Genomic DNA, 14,651 nt, shown 5'->3' on the forward strand with positions numbered 1-14,651 from the left:
AAACAGTGAGAGAATTTTTTGCCTAATCTCTCAATAAAGCTGGTTCTAATCTCTACAGGACATTGGTACTTCCAGAGTCACAGAATGTTTCAACTTTGCCAGCAAACTCAGCAGCTCCTTTGCATTACAATCAGCTTCACAGCACCTCTGGGACAGTACACCGATGTATTAAATTCACAGGCTTCCCATATGGCGAAGAGCAACCTATGAAATCCGACTTAGTCAAAGCCTTTTTGCCTGAATGCGTTACTCTGAAAGCTGCTGAGGTCCTTATTTAAGTTCCTGATGCAGAGAATATCCTCCTCCAGCACACAGCACAGCCACTGCAGTAGCAAAGCTGCTGGAATAACCCTTGAAGCACTTGCATCCTCACCCAGCCTGATTTCACACCTGGGTTAGGAACCCTGTCAGGGATGAGTCAGTGATGTTCAGCTGAAGTATGGGAAGGGCTGCTGAGCCCTTCTCTTCAGATGCCTCCACTGGTATGGCACCAAAGTACCACTACCTAGGGTTAAGAAGACAGCCAGAGGGACCCCGAAGGACAAGGAGGAAGGATAGAGGAGCACCTGAAGGGAGCAGTGGCCTTCAGCTGTGAAGGGAGAAGACAGCTCTCCAGGTAATTTAAGGAAGTCATTTTGGAGTCACCTACAATTTTACAGAGCCTGTCCCAGTAAGGCAGCCTGAGTCACCTCCAGCACAGCTCTGGCAGTATCACAGGACACCTCCCGTGATAAACTGCACTGAGCAGTGCTAAGGACAAGACTATGCCTCATCACCTGCACCAAAACAGATTAGACAAAGGAAGTTGGCCCACCATGGATTTTTAAGGCCTGCTTCCTGCAGCCAAAGAAGAAAAGATACACATGCAGCCTGTGATAGACCTTGACTTCCAAACCCATGCAGTAGACCACAGCCAAGGCAGTCAGTAACATCCAGTAGGCAAACTCAGTTTGAGAATTGCAGCCCAGATCATAATCTCCAAGAGACTTCCAAGACTCCACAAGCTTCTTTCTTGACAGACCAGACTGAAGAGACACTTCAGGCACCCACAGCACACTGCTGCTTGGGATGCACTCTTGCACAACCTCCTGGTGGCAGCTAGCATTGATTTTTCTGAACCCCTTACCACAACAAAAGGTCTTTTTTGCTACCACGGTGCTCAGACCACCACTCCCCTGCACTGGGATGAAGCCACAGGAAACAAAAAAAATGGATTGAACTCAAATGTTCCACCTTAAGAAAAGGAATAAAATTATACAGTATGAAGAAAAAGCAGATTATGATTAAAGGCACCACGTAAAAGGTCATACACCTCAGAGAGAAGCAAGTGATAGTGTTGCACAGTAGTTTTATCTACAAAACCCAGATGTTTATTAAATCAGAAAAAAAAAAATCACAAAATACTATCAGAAGATTCCTTAGGTAGTTGACCTCAATGTCTTTCTTCTGGCCCTACATACATCTGAAACTGATGCCAATTCATGTCTAATAATGTATCTGTCCATGTGTCTGTTAAACACAGGCTAATGCAACAGTGGAACAAGTGACTAGGGTTTTTTGGGTTTTGTTTGTTGGTTTGTTGTTTGGTTCTTTGTTGTTTTTTTTTTACTTAAAGGACATGAACAAGGAATACTGGCTGTGGCTCAGTCCAGACTGAGAATCTGCCACACTGGTAAGCAATGAGATGTCATGACAGGTAAAGGACTTCATAAACTGTACAAAAACATTCATATCAATTTAAAACAGATCTCAGTTCTGGGCTCCTTTTAGCCTACAGCTAAAAAACATGCCTAGGGCACACCACAGAGTGCACATCTGCTGCAATATAGCAGCAAGCAGCCACTGTTTAACCCATCTCTGCCCTCTTTGCCATCAAAAGCTGATCCAACACAGGCACACCTTTTGCTCAGCCAGAAACCAAAGAGACCCAAACACAGAAAAAGATTTTTCTGAAACAGTTTCAAGATACCTACAGTGCATGCACAGCAGGCCATACTTAAAACAGCTTGTTGAAATTCAAGGTGTTGTTCTGGGACAATTTAATTACCTAAAAGATCTCATTAACCCTGCTCTCTTCCCTCAGTGAAAAAGAGCCCCTGAGACAGACAGCAGGGTACCCTGTGCCAAGTACACATCTCACAGGAGACTGACAGGGTCAAGATTTAAACCCTGAATATATTTTCTCCCCTTTTCCCCCTCCAAGTTGTTTTGTTTTGTTCTTTAGGAGACAGGAATGAGACAGGAATGGACTAGGTTATTGACAGCTACTGTTGGACCAAAAAGCTAGATTTGTACAAAATTCCATCCCAGACTCTGTTCAACTCTTGATCTTTTCCATTTATTTTAATTGCAAATTCTATTTGTATTGAATGTATTGAGACTTAAACAGCCTTCTCTCTCTTTAAATACAATTGACAACCTCAGTCCCTTTTCTGCCAGCACCCACTTGTACATACCTGTGTACAAAGATGCATTCCTAAGGCTTGGTCTGACTTTTTCTTCCTTAAAATTCTTTGAGAATTAAGAATAACTCCAAAATTCAAGGTCTCCCTTTTTATTTTATTTTAACGTGCTCACCCCTTAAGATGACAAAGCACAAAGGGAGGCAAAAAAAGTTGTATTGACCATGTAGAAGGGATAACAAGCTATGAAAAGAGTCATGGACTTATATATCCAGCTCAACCCCTTCACAAGCATAGGCACTGCAGGAGGCAAGAGCTCTTCTCAGCATTACAGCACCTTCAGCCCTGCCAGGACTCCATCAGAGGGCCCTGCTCTGGCAGCTGCTCTCCCCAGACCACACATCCATTTTGTGTGGGTGCTCCTGCTGTAGCATACAAGACATTTACTAAAAAATCAGCCCCTCTTCCCTCTTTTCAATAAAGATTTTAAAAAAAACAAAACACCCCAAAAACAAACAAACAAAAAACAAAAAAACAGGACTTCAAACACTATTTAATGTTGAAAGAAAACATATGAATGTATATGAAAGCATATGAATGCTCTACTATCTCTTCAGTATCAGCATATCCTTTCTACAAGAGTTACACAAGGAGGCAGAACCCCCCCAAGTTCCCAAAACATCCTGCTCAGTTATAAAACCCACCAATGACATTTATAGTCAGACTACACTTTCCTGTTTGCTTTGTAATATTATTTGAATCTAGGTTTTTTGTGACTGGCCATTATAGTTAGGGTTGTGTCAAGCTTTCTGCTATAAATCCCTGGAAATAAACTTGTAACAGAAATTCTGGTGCTTTACTAGCAAGTGACAAATTTATCTTATATAAAGCTAAACCCCAGAGGCTGCCATTATTATTTGGATAACCAATTAGCTACATTCATTTAAAAAAAGAAAAAAACACAACACCAACATTACCATTCAGCAGAAGTACCCAGTACTCCAGCCAGTTTTTCACACAAGACATTAAAAATGTCATCAAGTCATAGCCCAGTGAGAAACAAATCCAACAAGTCACTAAGGCATTTGTACTTCCTTTCACACTGCCACTCCATGATCATAAAAGCCAAGGACTGACCCAGGGCCAAATTCTGCTTCATCACCTACTGATGCTTCCTCTGGCCAATACGCTCTGCCAGCCTTCCAGTCACTTAATGGCCTCGTAATGGTCAGTGTCAGAACAGTTTGTTCCTTTAGGAGGAAATAAAAAGAAACCTAAATACACACATGCACACATCATTAAGTGCTTGTGATGACAACAGAGAGAAGAAAAGCTTCCTATCCCGGATGCTTGTTTGCTGAAGCCTTTTTCTGTTATACAACATGATGTATCTCAGTGCAACTGGAGTATGCTCAACTCAGACACCTCTTGTGATCAGATGTGAGACAGATCAGCCTGTGTGTGTCCTGGCATTCAGTCACCTCCACGAGCTGATTTTATAGCCTTACAAACCACCACCACCCTTAGGCACTGTCCCTTCATTTTATTGGTGCACTTTGAATCTGCCATTCAAGTCACAAGTATTACCTTGTGAATATCATGTTCACCAGTAAAAAGGAATCTAAACCATCTAAAAATAGAGGTTAAAAACAAAAGCGTCATCGAATTGCAGTTTGTCCTTTACTCAACCTCTGCTTCATACTGAAAGCCAGCTTTCTTCTTTCCCCAAAATGCATTACATGCTTACATGACAGAACTGTGTTATTTAGTTTCTGAAAGACAAAAGTAATCACACCCAAACCAGCTGGCAGAACAGCACTATAATGAAAGTGCCCTGGAGAAGTGCTCAGCCTAGATTGGCAAACAAAGTACAGAAAATGCTCAACCATCCCAGCACAAGTTACTAAGGGTCATCTTGCATTCTAGGACTTAAATTTGCCTTCCCCACCCTATTATTTAAGTTCTCAGCAAAGGAATTTAGAAATAAAAGAAGGAATTAGCCCCTGGGTTTCAATTAAGACACTTGGAATGTAATGAAGTTAGAAACATCCCTTTGCCTAAGTCTTTAGGCAAGCAAGAGGATCTGTGGTAGACAGGGCTAGCACATCTCTGAAACCATGAAAACATTAAGAAAAAAAGAGAGAAAAGAAAATTTCATATCCTCAGGTGCAGGATTTTCTGGATAGAAAAAGCATTTTGAAAATAACTCCTTTTGGTCAGACTAATTCACATATTAAAAGACACACAAAAAGAATAAAAATTGAGGGTGGAAACCAGTGTGGTTTAATCCCCACTTGGCAAAAAGGCCAAGTAAGCCACAAAGCAGAGTTCATGGCCACCGAGCTCACAGAACAATCTCTGATGCTCATTGGGATTACTGGGCCTAAACTTCATTAACACAGAGTAATCTTTTTCAGTAGCCCTGAGGTTTTGGGTTGGGTGTGATTTTTTTAGGGGGTAAAATTTTGGATTTTTTTTAAAAGAAATAAAGTTAAGATATCTGCAGAGCCCCTCTTCTCTTGCAACACCATGGCAGAAAAAAATTTCACCTTTGCCCTGTAATTTTAATGTCTGTAATCAGTGGTGAGCACAAAAGTTTTCCTCCATTCCTTCTCCGTCCAAACTTCGAGTTGGGAAAAAAATACAATTATATTAGTAGTGTCTGTAATACAAAAATTAATGCCACCTGCCTATAGCAACTGCTACAAAAAACTCAGCTGACCAAATTGTAAATTCTCCATATAGACCAAACTATGAAATAAAAAAAAAAAAAAAAAAAAAAAACAAAAACACAAAACAAAACACCACCCTAAAAAAATCCCTGCACCTCACTCCCTGATGTTTCCCAACAGCAGGAACCACTGAAAACAAAACAACAGATGAGGAATGAGGACCACCCCCTAGTTCTCAGTGAAGTGTGCTGCAAGTCTAAGCTAAATTGTATTTCCTTCACAATTAAAAAAACCCCAGCAACTGATAAGTTAGAAGAAGGCATCCCCACAGCTGAAGCAATATTAAAATAGCTATTTCCATCTCTTCCAGTAAAATCAATCCAACACACCACACTGCCAGTCTCAGCACATTGGAATGGTGCTTAAAAGGAAGCTAGAGAAAACAGCAAGCTCTCAGGAGACAGAAATAATGCTGCAAAAGCATGCAATGGGTCTGGTGGCCCATGCTGGGCAGCCTGTGGCCCTGCTGTTTTCACAGGACAACAATGGAAATCCAAGAATAGGAGGCAAAGTGTCCAAACACCTACATGGGGCTGCTCCAGTGGGTCACAGAGCCTAGCAACTTGGTGTTTCTCTCCAGCAGCTTGCAGCAGTTCTGTAATTTTTGGTCAAACCAAGCAGAATCAGTTCCCCGTGCAAAAAACATCCTGAGAAGGCTTCACGTGCAACGCCAATAACTTTAGGCACATATTTCACAAACTTCCAGTGAACGCACACCAAGGTTTGAGGATGGAAAAATCTTGGTTAGAGCAAAGGGTTTCAGCTATCAGCAAGAGCATTGAAAAGGGAGAAGTGGAACAGAAATAAGGGTATCACAAATATCAGTATGATGACAGTGAGTGGATTAGATTGGATGTGCCCCATAGATATCAAAGGACAAACTTCACCCAGAGGGAGAAGATGCCTTGACCATCTCTCTGAGGTCCCAACCAACATCAGTGGCACATGGGAAGAAGAAAGGCAGACAACTCCTGCCCCAGATCAGACAATTAGATGTTTCTAATTACACAAACAAGAGGGCACTTGAAGGAAATTCAAAGAGACAAATAAAAGGCAGGAAATGCAAACTAGATTTACTACAGCTCATTTTGTTATGAACACAGATTTAAGTCTTGGTATTTCTGAGCAGCTACAAAGAAAACAGAATTGTTTTCCACAAGTTGGCGTTAGCCATCTGCTCTTTTTTTCTCTGCCCAAATTAGAACGATTATTAGGCTCACTTGCATTTGTGGAGATGATTCATAGGATATAAGGTCAGAGGGATCATTGTGATCATCCAGTATAATCTCCTGCATAACAGAGGGGCCATCCCCACAAAAAGCCCATCTGCATACCAGAAAGAGGCAGACTCGTGACAGATGTCAGAGACCCCATGCAGGCCCAAGCAAGCAATATTGCTTGGACAGACAAAGAAGCCAAGCCATAAACTGTATATATGCAAATATCTCTCAGCTAACTATGGCAGTTTCAAGGTAGGCAGACATCACAAACCACCTTGTTTGAACATCTTTAGGAAACAATGTCTTTTTCCACATGTGATTGTCATAGTCTGTGCCAAACCTCCTTTAAAAAAAAGTATTAAACTTTTTCCAATGATTTCATAATTGACTGGAAAAGCAGACCTGATGTGGCAGAAGAAAATGCACCCATATCCTAGAGACAGTTTTTCACAGGTACTGTTAGAAATTAAATGTATTTCATGAGTTGCTCTGGGAAGAACTCTAAGTTTGTTTGAGACTCAGGAGGCTGACTTGCTAAGCACAGTAAGAACAAGTGGCCATATTTCAGATAATTAAAAAAACACTAGACTGAGAAATTATTTTGTGCTCTGTCACAGGTGGGTATAGATAGTGGCACTCTGTTGTTATTCACAGCAATGAACACTTCTTCCCCCCAGTATACTAGACTCTTATCCCAATACTTCTGCTAGAGGTTTCCCAATCTTGCTTTTCTAAAATACCCAATCCTCCTCATTCTCTATTCTGTCTTTTCACTCCCTAATATGAAAACCTTTCTTGATCCACACCTTCAGAGCTCCCCATCTTTTTCCTAGGCTCGTTCCACCCATCTTTCCCTACCTTGTCCCAGATCTCCTTCCACTACAGTCCCATCATCATTCCTGCTCTAATCCTCTCTAGGTCAGCTTTTCCCTGCACAAATAGAAGCCAGTATCTGAGATGTAAACAATACCTGGCTCCTACATACTGCTACATGCTTTAGTTTCCTAAGAAGCAGATTAATAATGCTTTGCTTCCTACATATTAGTATAGGTCCCACCAGTGCCAGCTCTTCCTCACAACTTCTCTGGCCTTTCACTGCAAGTTCCCACCTCATCCAAGCACACAAAATACAGGCCAGAGGTAGATAGGGATGCACCAGATTTGTACTTCACATACAGACACTGCCTGCTGCTGCTTGGTGAGTGGCCAAAGAAATCTGTTTTTATTTATTTTCTTCTCTAGTGGAAGCATAATGCTCAGGGCTTCTTCTTCCTCCAGCCATTGATTTTCACACATGTAACTATTTGATTTGCTTTAGGATTAAATGAAATTATGAGTTTAGTAGGGGAAAAAAAAATAGTCGAGCATAACCTGAGTATCCTACTTTCCTCAAGAAAATAGATTAAATCAACTAATTTCAGAGAAGTGTACACTGATAATATATTTAACAAATTTCATTCTTCTTAAATATTTCTGCAAGCAAGCTAACCAAGTATCTTCCAATATGTATGATATAGATGTCATTTCAGTAACAGCAGAACACAAACTAGAGTTCATTTTAAAACAAATAGAATTTATAACCACATGGAATGTAAGTCTTTCCTAACAGTCCACTATTATATAGGACATTCATAACATAGCAACTTCAGCAGTTAAGTTATGCAAAATCTAGGTATTAGTTTTCTGGAACTGATTGCCTGAAATCTGATGGTATTTAGAAATCTAGTCTTAAGGCCAAAAAGAAAAGGAAAAAGAAATTTTTTTTAAAAGCACACATACAATAGTATTTCATCCATTGAGGGTAATAAAAAATTATTTTAACTTTCCAGTGTTAACTAACTTGGAAATTGAGAGAACAGTGAAGAAGTGTCTTCTAAAAAGCCCTATGCTTTCTTTGTCTCTTGACACAAGATTTCTAGACCCCAAAAAACCCCAAACATAATGAGCAAATATAGTTTACATAACTCTTGCAATTTTGTAACTGTTGTAATTACTGCAACATCAACAAAATTCTTCTAGCACTTTCAGATGAATGCTTCAAACCATCTCACAAGTATTAAGCAAGCTGCACCACACCCCTTAGAATCCATCACTCTTCACATTGCTCCCAAGAACTTCAGTAAATTTTAATGTGAAAGTGTTTTCATAGGAGGTATAGCATGGCTGAGGTCAGAAGTCACCTATGGAGCCAATTCGTCCTGTCCAACATCCCCAGTCTGAACAGGTTGCCGGGGCCATCTCCAGTTAGACTTTGAACACGTGAAAGGACAGAGACTCCACAACCTCTCTGGGCAACCCATGGCAGTGTTCTAAGTAGAAACAGACTCTCCTGTGTTTTAGTTTATCCCCACTGCCTCTTGTCCTGCCACTGGGCACCACCCAAAAGAACGTGGCCTTGAACTCTCCCTTCATGTATTTATACACTTCGGTAACATTACCCTGGCCCTGCTCCAGGGTGAACAGTCCCAACTTGATGCTGAATCCCTTCGTCATCTCAGTTGCTCACTGCTGGCCTCACTCCAGTATCTTCATTTCTCCCCTGTACTGGCAAACCCAGAGATGGACCAAGCACCCAAGTGTGGCATCACCAACACTGAACAGAGAGGAGCCTGTCCAAGAACATGCAGCATGCTCATGGTAAAGAAAAGGAACAAAAGAGTACATAAGCAAGCTCCTGTTTCACAAACTTGCCAGCATCTAAAGTTCAACAAGCCAGTTGTTGAAAAGCTGATCAGTAACACAATTTCACTTAAACTACATACTGGAAAGCTTCTACACTTGACAACCAAGACTCACATGAAGTCCTGTTACCCTTACAAATACCTAGGTAGGCAACACTTTTATGACAAAAGCAGTGGGAAAACAAGCTCAATTATAAAGTATTTCACAGCCTAAACTATTGTATCCCGATCTCAGCAAAGTTGAGCCCAGTCATTACAGAAATCAAACAGGCAAATAACACTTAAATAGCATAAGCTGTTTATCCTGTTTTCACACAGGCAAAGTCTGAGATTCATTAGCTATTCCACTATTTTGTCAAGGATCAGTCATGCTAATACCTGCAAATTATTTACCCCAGCCTATTAACCTTTGCAATTAGGATGAAACCTGAAATGTAAAAGGTTTAAAAGGAAGTCCCTAAAATTCACATAGCATAGTGGTGTTTTAAAAATAAAAAGGGAAGCAAGCAAAAAGAATTAACATGATGACCAAAGAATTAAAATCACAATATTTATAGTGCAAATACTCTCATTTCTATGCCTAAAATACTCCAAGCAAGTTCACTGTAAAAAAGACCAGTGTAAGTTAACCTGCTCTTAGCTTCACATGACCTAAAGTATGTCAAGCATTCTGTATTGTCACTCATCCCCATTGAGGAAGATTAAGTGAAAGGCAAGTCTCTTTCTTGAGACACATTAAATATTTCATTTCCCAGTCACATTCCTTTGTTGGCCAAGGAAAAGAAATATTGCACCACTGGGGAAGGAAGAACCTTTGTGCAGAAACACATGATGCTAAGTGAAGCTTTGAGCACTCTGTCCATGAGAAATTACTGTTCTCTCTCTAGAAGCAAGAAGAAAAAGAGTTACTGAATTCATGTATTTAGTAAGACATCCTAATGAGGAAGGAATAAAAGTGCAACGGGAGTAAAGTATTATGAATTGTCTCTTCTTATTGCTTCCGGCAAACATGAGAATTTTCTTTTGTCATTTGATCGAGGTCAAGGCACTGCTAGTCCTATATGCTAATTAAACTCACATTTCCTTCCCTGACTTAGTCATTAATTAGGCCCCAAAGTTGAACCCTTCCCTGATTAACTGCTCTGAAAGTACATAAATTTTGTTTCACAATTGCAGGATAAATATCTGGAATGCATTAAAATAAGCATTCATACAATGAAGCAAGCCACTGATGACCATCAGTGTAAGCCTGCATCAGACTTTCCACTTCAGTAGAGACAGCTGCTTCAGGACATAGCACTCCAGCAGTGTGACCAAAACTGGGGAAGATACAGGAATAGAGTAGTCAAAAGGAGAGAAACCAAAGCCTCTCAAGCCTTTGACAGAAACTGGGCCAAGGAATTTCAGCAGACAATTGTTTTGGCAAAGATCCACATGTACACCATCCAATCCTTGTGCTTGTATTAGTTATCAACTTTTAGGAGGACTGTGATGGAAGACGTACAAATGTAGTGTTTTAATACTGTCACTAACACATCAAATGGTTTTGTGAGGGCATGTAAAATTTGGAACAGACAGGTCTGTTCTGTCTTCCTAGAAATAGATTTTACAAAAGAAAGATCACCTAATGCAAGCAGATCATCACAAGCCAGACTATTACTGCTGCCTCTGGCAACATCTCCAGTACATCACTCATACTCACAGGTGTAATCCTGTCTCTGATTTTCAGAGAGAGTTCTTTGCATGCCTTCCTGGTGCTAAGGAATCAGACACCATGCAGGCTGAGGATTCAGAACCCTTGCCCACGTGAGGCAGCTCAAGAGCTTCAAAAGTCTCCAACTTTCTGTTTCACCAAAGGTCAATGTCTCTGCAGCAGAACAGGTGGAGTCTATGCCTCAGTGAGACTGAGGTTTGCAACTTGATTATTGCTAGCCTGAGTACCAAAATTAATGACAGTAACCACCAGTGAAAGCAAGATAAATGAGGGCACTAGTATAAATGGGCTAAAAAAACAGACCATGGAATTAATAGTCCAGAGAGGCAAATTATGGCTGAAGAAATCTCTGAAATGCAAACCACCAGAAAGTAATGTATGTTAGAGGAAGCACCACTGCTTATGGAAGAAGTACAAGCACATAGTATCAGACTGATTTCAAATGTTGAAGCAGCCAACACAAGATTATTGAGAAGCTGAACTGTAACTGTGATCACAGTAACTGTGATCAAGATCTTTTGAAACCAGATCTGCAGTGCAACTTTGACTTAACAAATAGCTAGTTTTAAACTGAAGTGATTAGGAATTTTCCCCCATATAGAATACCTTTGTGTATTTGAATGACCTCTGAAATGAAAACTAGCTTGCAACATAGGAAGAAACATTAAAGTTTAGTCTGAAAAAAAATTTTACCACCTATGGGCATAAGTCAGCATCTAAACACAGACATACACCATTGGGGTTTGCTGGCACAACTACAGTGGCTTGGTGTATGAAAAGAGGGCACGGTCTTAAGTTGTGCCAGGGGAAGTTTAGGTTAGATATTAGAAAGAATTTCTTACGGAAAGAGTGATCAGGCATTGGAATGGGCTGCCCAGGGAAGTAGTGGATTCTCCATCCCTGGAGATACTTAAAAAGAGACTGGATGTGGCACTCAGTGCCATAGTCTAGCAACTTCAACGGTGGTTCAAGGGTTGGACTTGATTATCTCTGAGGTCCCTTCCAACCCAGCCAATTCTATGATTCTATGACATTACTAATAAAACCTCCTTTGCATAGCCACAACTATGTCAAAGAAGAAATCTTGTTGTAACTCACTGATTGAGGAAATTAGTATAACTACATGTCAGATCATCTCTTTGTGCCAGCAAGAGGGAGGCTATACAGCAGCACAAAGGCAAAATAAAAAGTACACATCTGTAACAGACAAAAACATTTGATGAAATACAAAATTATAATTTTCTCAATTCAAAGGTTTGTCTTGAAATTCAGAGGATTTTGTCCAAAGAATTAAAAAATATTTACATCACTCCAGGGCTGAGTGGTAATTGAGGGAGATGCTTTTAGCAGGGTTAGTTTTGTGTCTTGGAAGAACTACTCTTCTCAGAGAAGAGTTTGTAGGAGGGCAAAGTCAGAGCAACATTCAGGGTCTCTGTTTTCTTCTGAATTTTCAGGGTGGTTGCATATGGTAAGCAGCTCAGGAAACCAGCCCATGCATTAGCAGCAGGGGCAGCAAAAGGCAAATTTTCCTCTGGTATTTGACCTGACAGTGTATAAAAAACTATTTTATTTTCCTCTGCCACCACAGAGTAAGACACTTGTGTTCCTTTTATGTAACCACAAGAATAGGAATTCAAGTAAAAACATAGGGTTTGCTAACAGATAATGAAATGAGTGTATTCTATTCAATCATCTAGTAACTCAGTAACAGGCAGCAGCAAGATTTGTAGGATCAGCACTTAGACCCCACTCCAGAAAAATCCAAGGTAAGATCACCATTGCTGAATCACACAAGGGGGAATTTCTTCCATGGCTTTCACACCATGACCCCCAATGCAGCCCAGTAAGGGAAATTATCTGCAAGTACCATCAAATAATGTTTCTTACTACAAAGAATTAGTATTGAACAATTTTTTCACAGATGTCCCTAAAGAAATACAAGATACAAGCACAACTAAAACAAAACCTAAGCTCAAAAGCAGGCTTCATCCACCCCAGTCTGAGCTTGGCTGCTAACACCTTATCTGAACTACTTCAGGTCTCCAAGAGCCAGCAATAAATTAGTTTCTTCAGACTCACTCATGTAAATACTCCCAAGCCTGAGCCCACTCTGGTAAAGCAAAGCCCAATTGCTCCAACAGGTTTGAGCAGGCTGTGAAGGGTCTGGGATTCATTTGTAATTGCTTAGAGGTGAAAGGTCAAACCAGGGGGAGAAAGGATATGGGGATAAGGCAGGGATGCAATCCCAAACACACACAAAAAGAGTGGCTCCTTATCAAAGAAAAACCAAACTGTTCTTTGTGGTTCCACAATGGAGTTAAGAGAAACTTGCTTTCTATTTAACATGGACTTGCACTTCTCTGAGGGAGAAAGCTACTATAACAAATTAACTTCATATATGTTTACAAGGATTTCAAAATTCAAAGTCTCATAAAATTCTGCACTTAACCTATGGCAAGCTATAAAGCCTGGTAGTAAAAATAATATTAAAAAATAAAAATCAAAAGAGCAATGCATTTAACACTCTTCAGGCTACACAGAAAAATAATCTTTATTTTATTACTTCCGTTAAGGTATTATTATTTCTGAAACATTAAAATTACATTAACATCACAGAAATAACAAGTGTTATGAGCAGAGTGAAATACACTACAAAACAGAAATCACAGATAATCTCCTTAATACACTGCAGTCCTCACATGACTTTGAAACTTCATTTGTGTATACTACAAACTAGGTGTGGGGAGAAAGTAAGGAATGCATCTAAAAAGTACAATAACTCAATTTAGATCTGTTCTATAAATGTAAAAGCACAAAAAAGGATTTGCTTCCAACATTCTGCATTCTTAACTATCACAAATACTTCTGCCATTCTTATCTGCATCATGCAAGGCAAAACAAGGCAGCAACTTTGTTTGCAAAACAAAAGCAATAAAACTGATAAAATTTGCTAGAAGCTGCAACATTTCACTTTTTATTTTACAGGTGCACTCTGAGCTACAATTGGATCAATTTGAAGAGCACCACACACTGACACCCTGATTTGAAAAACTAAAAACACTTATAGCAGCTCTGGTCATTCTCCACATGGTCTTATTGCAGTAAGAGGACAGAGGACCTTGACTGAGCATGAATTAGCCCTGAATTAGTCTTTCACCAAGGTTTCTACCTTTGCCTTGAATGAGAAGGGCATGACAATGTATCTGGAACACTGCAAGCTCTTTAGTTCATTGGTAGGCATTTTTCTTAAACCTTCTCAAGTTCACAGCAATATGAATTTGAAGCAATATACAGATGAACACACTAGGCAAAAAGTAGGTGATTAATCCACTAACTGGGATAAGTTAGTGCTCTTCTCTTCAAAGACAAACAGAGGAGGATATGACACATGGGATGCTAAAAAGAGTCAGCTAATGTCTAGCTGCTTTGTAACTGTCAAACACTTGTTACAACCTCCCAAGGCAGGGAAGTTGGAGTAGGTCATCTCTAAGGTCCCTTCCAACCTAAGCCATTCTGTGATTCTATGACAATTAACAATGTTATCATGCTTGCAATGTAGTCAAATTCCATTTCCCACCTACACAGGACTTTTAAGCTGCTCCACATTAACATATCTCCAACCATTGAAAGACAGATTAAACAACTATTCTGACATTTTTCAATAGCTGTTTGTTCTTTTGGACACCACCACCAAAAACTAGAACTAAAACACAAAACAGCTTAGTTTATGAAACATCACAAGCATTTTCCCCCACAATGCAATCATATAAAGAAGCTTAACTCACATAACATGGATTAAAACTTTGAATCTGAAGATGTGCATTTTAATTTGATGTCGCCTACTACTTCTGATTTTTCACACTACTACTATAGTAAGGCTACTTTTTAGAAGTTAGAACACA

At 39.9% G+C, this 14,651-nt stretch overlaps 1 protein-coding gene across 1 annotated transcript in view; it reads right to left on the reverse strand.

The window, feature by feature from the left end:
* The window catches only part of UTRN (utrophin), a 352,138-nt gene that overhangs the window by 291,122 nt on the left and 46,365 nt on the right, over positions 1 to 14,651 (reverse strand). The window lies entirely within an intron of this gene.

This window comes from Calypte anna, chromosome 3 (genome assembly GCF_003957555.1).
Source record: "Calypte anna isolate BGI_N300 chromosome 3, bCalAnn1_v1.p, whole genome shotgun sequence".
In the NCBI taxonomy this organism is placed as follows: Eukaryota; Metazoa; Chordata; class Aves; order Apodiformes; family Trochilidae; genus Calypte; species Calypte anna.